The sequence below is a fragment of the Ammospiza caudacuta genome, chromosome 31, assembly GCF_027887145.1.
Source record: "Ammospiza caudacuta isolate bAmmCau1 chromosome 31, bAmmCau1.pri, whole genome shotgun sequence".
Classification (NCBI taxonomy): domain Eukaryota; kingdom Metazoa; phylum Chordata; class Aves; order Passeriformes; family Passerellidae; genus Ammospiza; species Ammospiza caudacuta.
The window spans coordinates 5,271,533-5,278,930 of NC_080623.1; the positions used below are offsets into that span (position 1 = coordinate 5,271,533).

At 47.4% G+C, this 7,398-nt stretch overlaps 1 long non-coding RNA gene across 1 annotated transcript; it reads left to right on the top strand.

Moving 5' to 3' along the window:
* Nucleotides 1–875: 875 nt before the first annotated feature.
* LOC131569907 (uncharacterized) lies at nucleotides 876–4,368 on the top strand. The gene is made up of 5 exons (XR_009275819.1): nucleotides 876–1,062; nucleotides 1,687–1,750; nucleotides 2,448–2,523; nucleotides 3,291–3,408; nucleotides 4,003–4,368. It is a non-coding gene; the product is annotated as an uncharacterized LOC131569907 (long non-coding RNA).
* The last annotated feature ends 3,030 nt before the right edge of the window (nucleotides 4,369–7,398 follow it).

Sequence of the window (7,398 nt, forward strand, 5' to 3'; positions counted from 1 at the left end):
AGACGAAAAGCCGAACCGAAACGATTTTAGACCTAAGCCGAACCAAGCCTAATTTAGCCGAGTTTATTTAAACAGAACCGAACGACGCCGCAGCACTCTGCCTGCAGAGCGCCGGTGCAGACGGCAGGGGGCGGTGTATAAAGCGAGTATAAAATATCAACTGTATATAAGAAGGAATAAAAAGCTCTGTGTCATGTGCAGCAGTAGAAAATTTCAGGCTCCCAGGGAATAAATAGTTTTCTTTCAATCATTATAGTTTTGGGTTTTTTTTTACTCCCAGGTAGCCAGAAAGTTACTACTGCTGCTTTTTGATTCTAAAGCTAGGAAGGAAAACCAAGATTACAAATACAAGAAAAAGAAAGGGAAAGGGAAAGGGAAGGGGAAAAAAAGGAAAGGAAAGGAAAGGAAAGGAAAGGAAAGGAAAGGAAAGGAAAGGAAAGGAAAGGAAAGGAAAGGAAAGGAAAGGAAAGGAAAGGAAAGGAAAGAAAGCAGGAGAGCAGAAGGGAAGGGAAGGGAAAGGGGTGAAAACCAGCGTTAAAAAAAGAAAAAGAGTTGGAGGGGAAAAGAGAGGGCATTCGGGAGGAGCGGTCCTGCCTCAGGTCCTTCCCCGCCCTGGGGCGAAGGACCCGTTTGATGCCCGGGAGGGACTGCAGCTCCCGGTGGCGGGGGACGGAGCCGTGGCTGTCAGCCCGAGACTACAACTCCCGGCAGGCCCTGCTGCCGGCGCGGCGTGTGACGCAACGGCTATCGCGGCACATGAGTGGCTACTAGCCCGAGACTCCAACTCCCGGCAGGCCCTGCTGCCGGCGCGACGTGTGCCGCAACGGCCGACGCTGCCCGGCATTTTTCTCTAAATCGGCAGTAAATACAGCTGAGTAAAATTAGCTTGGTTTTCTTCCTTCTTTTTTAACTGAATTGTTTTTATTAAAAATCCTATTTGAATATGTAGAAAAAGTGGGGATGTCCTGTAATATATCCTAGCTTTTCTTGTTTATAGGATGCTCAGAAAACATGCGTCCCTTAGAGTCCCTCAGAAAGGTTCTCAGTGCGATCTCTACCAAGGTATGTATTTACTAATAAGTGATCCCTTTAGATATTTGCCTGTGTACCTTTTCCTGTAATTCAGAGCTTGCGTTCTGTGGGTTTTATGATAAACCTGTAAAATATGTAAGAATGCTTTTGCAAGTCTGAATCGTTGAAGGCAGCAGTAAGTGGATTTAGAGCCTGTTCTTGACCAGACAACGGGAAAAAGTGTGACTTTGATGCTGAACTTGTTTTTTTCATTTTTCATTTGACTTGTCTGGAATGATTTAGGAATAGAGAGAGCTAGAAAAAGAGAGAAATAGAATTGGTTATTGAGCACTCCTCAAATGCTCACCACGATTCAGTGTAGAGCCGAAGTGAAGGGTGATGGAACAGAGCTCTGTGCTTTAGAAGGAAATAAATTTAAACCTGACCTCCGCACAGAGTCTCACTAACTTCTTTTGTTTTAAAATACAAAATATGATTAGGAAGTGTTGGAAGTTAGTGTTTTGGGAAAGAAACGGCAGTTCCACAGAACATTCCATTTAACAGAGGCTCTAGGAAGGATTCATGTTGTAACTGCTGTCACTGCAATCTGTTGGTGGTTCAGCCTTGAAATGTGCACTTGCCCTTCTATAAAGCACTGTTTTGTTTGCCTTTCAGTGCTATGAGTCTTGATAAATTGGAGAAGAGCCCAAGAGAAATTTTTCATCCCTTGATATAAAAGGTAGGAAGTGACTTTTTTTGGTTTGGTTCTTTTTCTTTATTATTTCCTGGAAATAAAAGTAATTAAGTATAGGTACTACTGGTTTGTTTCTTCCAGTAGCAGATGATAACAATAGCAGTAGTAATAGTAAAAATAATAATAGAAATAATAATAATAGCAATGTAATACTACCTAAACTGTCTTTATCCATTGAACTGGCCATTTCAAATCAAAACTTCTAAACACAAATCAAACCATCATCCTCGTAGAATCTTTCACAGCAGTGGGCTATAGATCCTAGTTTTGTTGACAGGATTTATTGGTTCTGGAAGAGCAAGAGGGAAGTACAAGCCTAACTACTTCTAGCTCACAGACCCATCCAGTGAATACTGCTTTGTGTTTTGGTGGGCTTGTGATGACTTTGAAATCAATTGCTCATTCCAGTAAAAAAAATTAATGTTTTTTTGAACCTGACAGCAGAAATAACTTTAGGCACCAACTTAATAATAACAGATCACCAATTTAAGTTCATAATTTTATGCTGTACTATCAAAGTTTAAAGGTAAATTTTTACTTATCAGGAGATGGTATAAAGTGTATGTTCCAATGTGTTGGATGTATGCAAAGGTACATACGTACCCGAAAGTCCTTAGAGGAAACAAATTTTTACGTCTGCTGTTTGATTGTTTATCATACAATATTTGGTTTTATTTCCCAGGGATCGGTGAATTTTAACTTTGGAGTCCTCTGTGCTAAGGATGCTCAGCCTACAGATGATGAAATGTTCAGTAATGGTGAGTTTTTCACCTTCTCTTTAATTGCTATGCTGATCTGAATAAGAAAAAAACAAAAGCAAGAGAAAAAAAAAGGATGGTTTATTATTTTTTACGCTGTTATGTTTGTTTCCTCAGTATTTGCTGCAGCTCTGCGAACCCAAGCTTTGGGTTCCTTCTGTCCCACTGGGAGTTGCCCAGTTTGGTTGCATCTGGTGAAATTCACCCTGAGACCTTACAGAGCTAGCTCAAACTACGTGAGAGCCATTTGCAGTTCTCTCCAGACACCTGGAGAATGGGTGATGTTTCTGAGGGTCTGGCAAGTATACTTGTATCAAAACTCAGTCTGTGAAATTTCTGGGGAAAACCCTTCTGTGTCCTGAAGGGTTCAAACTCTGGTGAGGATCCAGTTATCAGGTGCTCACCTGGATGGTTCCAGCTCTTAAAGTGAACACTTGTACTCTTACCCTGTAGTTTACATCTATTGTATTTTTGTTATTTTGCAAGATTTTACGGCTTTGCAAAATATTGTGCATTTCACTCTTTGGAACCTCTCAGATCGTTCTTTGGTGCAGCACCACCTCATGGGACACTTGGCTGCTGTCCTGAAGGGGTTGGTCGCTAGAATTGTAAATCCTGGAGAGTTTGTAAGTCTTCTGTCCCCAGGGAGGTACCATGCTTTGTTTACTTTTGTTCTGTTTGTTAGGCGTTGCTTCTCATTGGAAGTATGAATTTCAAACTACCCTGTTCTTATTTTAACTGTTTTCCTGGTTCTCTCCCTACGGCAGGGAAAGACTCTCGTATCCTTGTCGTCGGGCTCGGTGCTGTCCAAGAAGATGCAGAGACTAAAAAAATCATAAGAAGCAAAATATGACTGCAGGGAAAACAAGCTGGAGAGAACAAAAGGTGATATTGTTATCCTTACCCTGTATTAGAAACATCCGCTGTGCTTTGATGCTGGCAGCTGCCAGGGGCTTGTTAGCTCTTTGTAGGCAGGTGTAGGTGTTCACTTGTAGGTTTTTTCTCTGGACAAGTCAATTCAAACTTTGCTAAGCTTATATTTGCAAATTACTCTCTAGCACAGTCCAGCATGACATTTTTGAATGTTGTAAAAATACCATGTTACTTGGAAATTGCTAATGATGAGAAGCTTTAGGGAAAAATAAGATGTCAGGGTTGGGAGATGTGAGAAGAATTTTGAGGGGATGTTAGACTGAAATAAAGCACACTTGAAGCTGGACTGGCACGCTGGCAGATCCCCTATTAAACAGTAGTGCTGAGATTAGCCTGGGGGTTGCCCGTTGTTTCTGTAGAAATCAATGTTTTCTGGTCTTCAGAGGTAAGCTGCTTTGAAAAGCTGGAAGGCACAGCATAGTGACAATCCGTGTGCTTCGCATTAAAAATAGATTTCAGAAGGGTCCTAGGCTTTTGTCTTTTCCTAGAAGTCGATGTAATCCTATTGAGGAGTTTTTAATTCTGTGCTGCCATGTCATCGATCAGGGCCCTGTCGTACTAATCATCATACAGATGCAAAACAAAAAATCAGACCCTGTCCCGACCACTTAGAGCCCAGAACACGATTTCCTCAGGCTGCCATTTGTGTGCCATCGGTACTCACCATGGAAGCGAGCTGGGGATTGTTGCACCCGTTGGGAACAAACCGCTTCTCGTCACACAGAAATGGAATTGGGACGACGCCTCAGCCAGCCTCTCTCTCCTGAATCTGCAGCAGAGCAGTTCCAGTCCATGCGGGCAATCCAGTTCCTGACGATCTGAGCGCACGGAGCAGCGCTCAGCTGCTGTGGGGGGCTCAGGGAGGGCAGAGTGTGCATTGTCATCTTCCTGAACCTACAGACGCGAATCAAAGTGAGAAGCCACAGGGTGGAAATCAGTCGCATATATGCTAAATAAAACTTGCAGGTTTTTTTTAAGAATTGTTTTTGCTTGTTCTTTGTTGTGCTTCTGTGCTTAGAAAACCTCCCTTTACAATCAGTTCAATTCATCAATTGAACCTTTGTTTGCAGACTCTCACTGAGCAGAATTTGTTGCAGACTCAGTGCACGCTGTGCAGGCCTCCCGGGAGTGTGAGGAGCTCATGTGTGCTACTTTTTGCTTTAGGACGCTCTGAGGTATTTATTCCTTTTGGGATACATGATGAGAATTCCCAAGAGAGGTAGTTATAAGGTATGACATCGGGAAAAAGCCTGTGTGGTTGGAATGTTGTTGCTGTCAAAAGTTAATTTTTTCTTAGCCAGTAGTTAGCTTTTTGCTTTATTTTTGTGGTATCAATATTTTATTGTTTAAAAAATTCCTTCAAAATAACTTCAGTGGTCGCCCACCAGTACCTTGTTCAGATTTGCCTATTTGCTTGTAGCTGAAATGTTCACATCTTGTTTATCATTCTATTTAAGAAACTGCTGCCCAGCCAACTAATAACTGAATATCCATCTGTCTAGGACACGGGGAGAGGATTTAGGTAATGTCTTTATTTCCAGAAAAAAGTTCCAGTGTAGTTTCTAAATAGAGGAGAAGGGGGTGAAGACTCGGGGCTCTGATGCCGTTGGGGCACCCCAAGGTCCCCAGGAGAGGGGGCCCCACTGCGGTGCAGGAGCAGGTGTGTTCTCATGTAATATTGAACAAATTATAAATATAAATATGAAAATTATAAACATGAAAATATTTTTAAAATACTTAAATAAAGCGGGTTTTCTTTATTGGTCAATAGGCAGTGTTTTGATTGTAAAAATTATAAATGCAAATAATATAAAGGTAGAAATCTAAGTTTAGAAATATATAATAAATACATACAGATAAATATAAAAATTTAAAATATCAGAAAAAATTAGTTGTAGCAGTAGATATTATACATAATTTAAATAATAATTTAAATCTATTTTAAAATTTTATATATATAATATATCATTATTAATGTAATACATCCAAAGAAACGATAAATTAAAATATGAATGTATAATTATACAAAGTATAAATAAAAAATATTGCAGTATCCTTTAAAAGAAGGGTTTTTTTATTTATTTGGTTAGAGACGGGGTTTTTATTTGGAATAATGGAAGTATTATAGAAGTATAAAATTAAATATAGAAATATACAGTCAATATAGAAAGATATTTGTAAAAACACGAGCGAACGACGCCTCCTTCGGCCGAACCAAGGCGAGACCGGCGGAACCTGACGGCCTCGAGCGAACCGAGGCCAGGCTTGCGAGGCTGCCTGAACGGAGCCGAGCTCAGCCGAACCGAGCCCGCTGCTCTCGTGCGCGCTAATTAGCGCGAGTGCGGTCACAGCCCAATGAGCTCCTGTGCCACGCCGCGCTCCCGATCGTGTCCGTGCGATGGCCGGGCCGCCCGCGGGACGCGGCAGCAGGAGAGCCCCGAGCCGGGCGAGTTTAACGTGAGGCGGCGCCGCTTGCCCGCCGTCGGGGAGCCGAGCCGAAGCGAGCTCAGCCGAACGCGGAGAGAGCGGCTCCGAGTTGGGCCGAAGCGAGCCGAGCCGCGCCGAGGGCAGAGAGCGGCTCCGAGTTCGGCCGAAGAGAGCCGAGGCGCGCCGAGCGCACTGATCGGCTCCGAGTTCGGCCGAAGAGAGCCGAGGCGCGCCGAGCGCAGAGAGCGGCTCCGAGTTCGGCCGAAGCGAGCCGAGCCGCGCCGAGGGCAGAGAGCGGCTCCGAGTTCGGCCGAAGCGAGCCGAGCCGCGCCGAGCGCACTGATCGGCTCCGAGTTCGGCCGAAGCGAGCCGAGCCGCGCCGGGCGCAGAGAGCGGCTCCGAGTTCGGCCGAAGCGAGCCGAGCCGCGCCGGGCGCACAGAGAGGCTCCGAGTTCGGCCGAAGCGAGCCGAGGCGCGCCGAGCGCAGAGAGCGGCTCCGAGTTCGACCGAAGCGAGCCGAGCCGCGCCGGGCGCACAGAGAGCGGCTCCGAGTTCGGCCGAAGCGAGCCGAGCCGCGCCGGGCGCACAGAGAGGCTCCGAGTTCGGCCGAAGCGAGCCGAGCCGCGCCGGGCGCACTGATCGGCTCCGAGTTCGGCCGAAGCGAGCCGAGCCGCGCCGGGCGCAGAGAGCGGCTCCGAGTTCGGCCGAAGCGAGCCGAGCCGCGCCGAGCGCACTGATCGGCTCCGAGTTCGGCCGAAGCGAGCCGAGCCGCGCCGGGCGCACTGATCGGCTCCGAGTTCGGCCGAAGCGAGCCGAGCCGCGCCGGGCGCACTGATCGGCTCCGAGTTCGGCCGAAGCGAGCCGAGCCGCGCCGAGCGCACTGATCGGCTCCGAGTTCGGCCGAAGCGAGCCGAGCCGCGCCGGGCGCACTGATCGGCTCCGAGTTCGGCCGAAGCGAGCCGAGCCGCGCCGGGCGCAGATAGCGGCTCCGAGTTCGGCCGAAGCGAGCCGAGCCGCGCCGAGCGCACTGATCGGCTCCGAGTTCGGCCGAAGCGAGCCGAGCCGCGCCGGGCGCACAGAGAGGCTCCGAGTTCGGCCGAAGCGAGCCGAGGCGCGCCGAGCGCAGAGAGCGGCTCCGAGTTCGACCGAAGCGAGCCGAGCCGCGCCGGGCGCACAGAGAGCGGCTCCGAGTTCGGCCGAAGCGAGCCGAGCCGTGCCGAAGGGTCGAGTCCAGCCGAATGCAGATGACAATGGCCGAGTTTAGCCGATTAGAGCCGAGTTTAGCCGAGCAGCTGTGAGCCTTGCACGCTTGAGGTGAGCGTGCATCGTTGCCGGCCTGGGATTGAGTGAAATGCACTAAGGAAACCAGCTCTGGGGAGGGAGGCAGGGAAATCCTCTCTTAACGTTTACCAATTCGTCCGTCAAACTCATCACGGCAGGACAGAGTGAAGACTGAAAGTGTAAGAAGATGTGGAGGGAAACAGAGAATCTGGCAGGAGCATCGAACGCACAAGT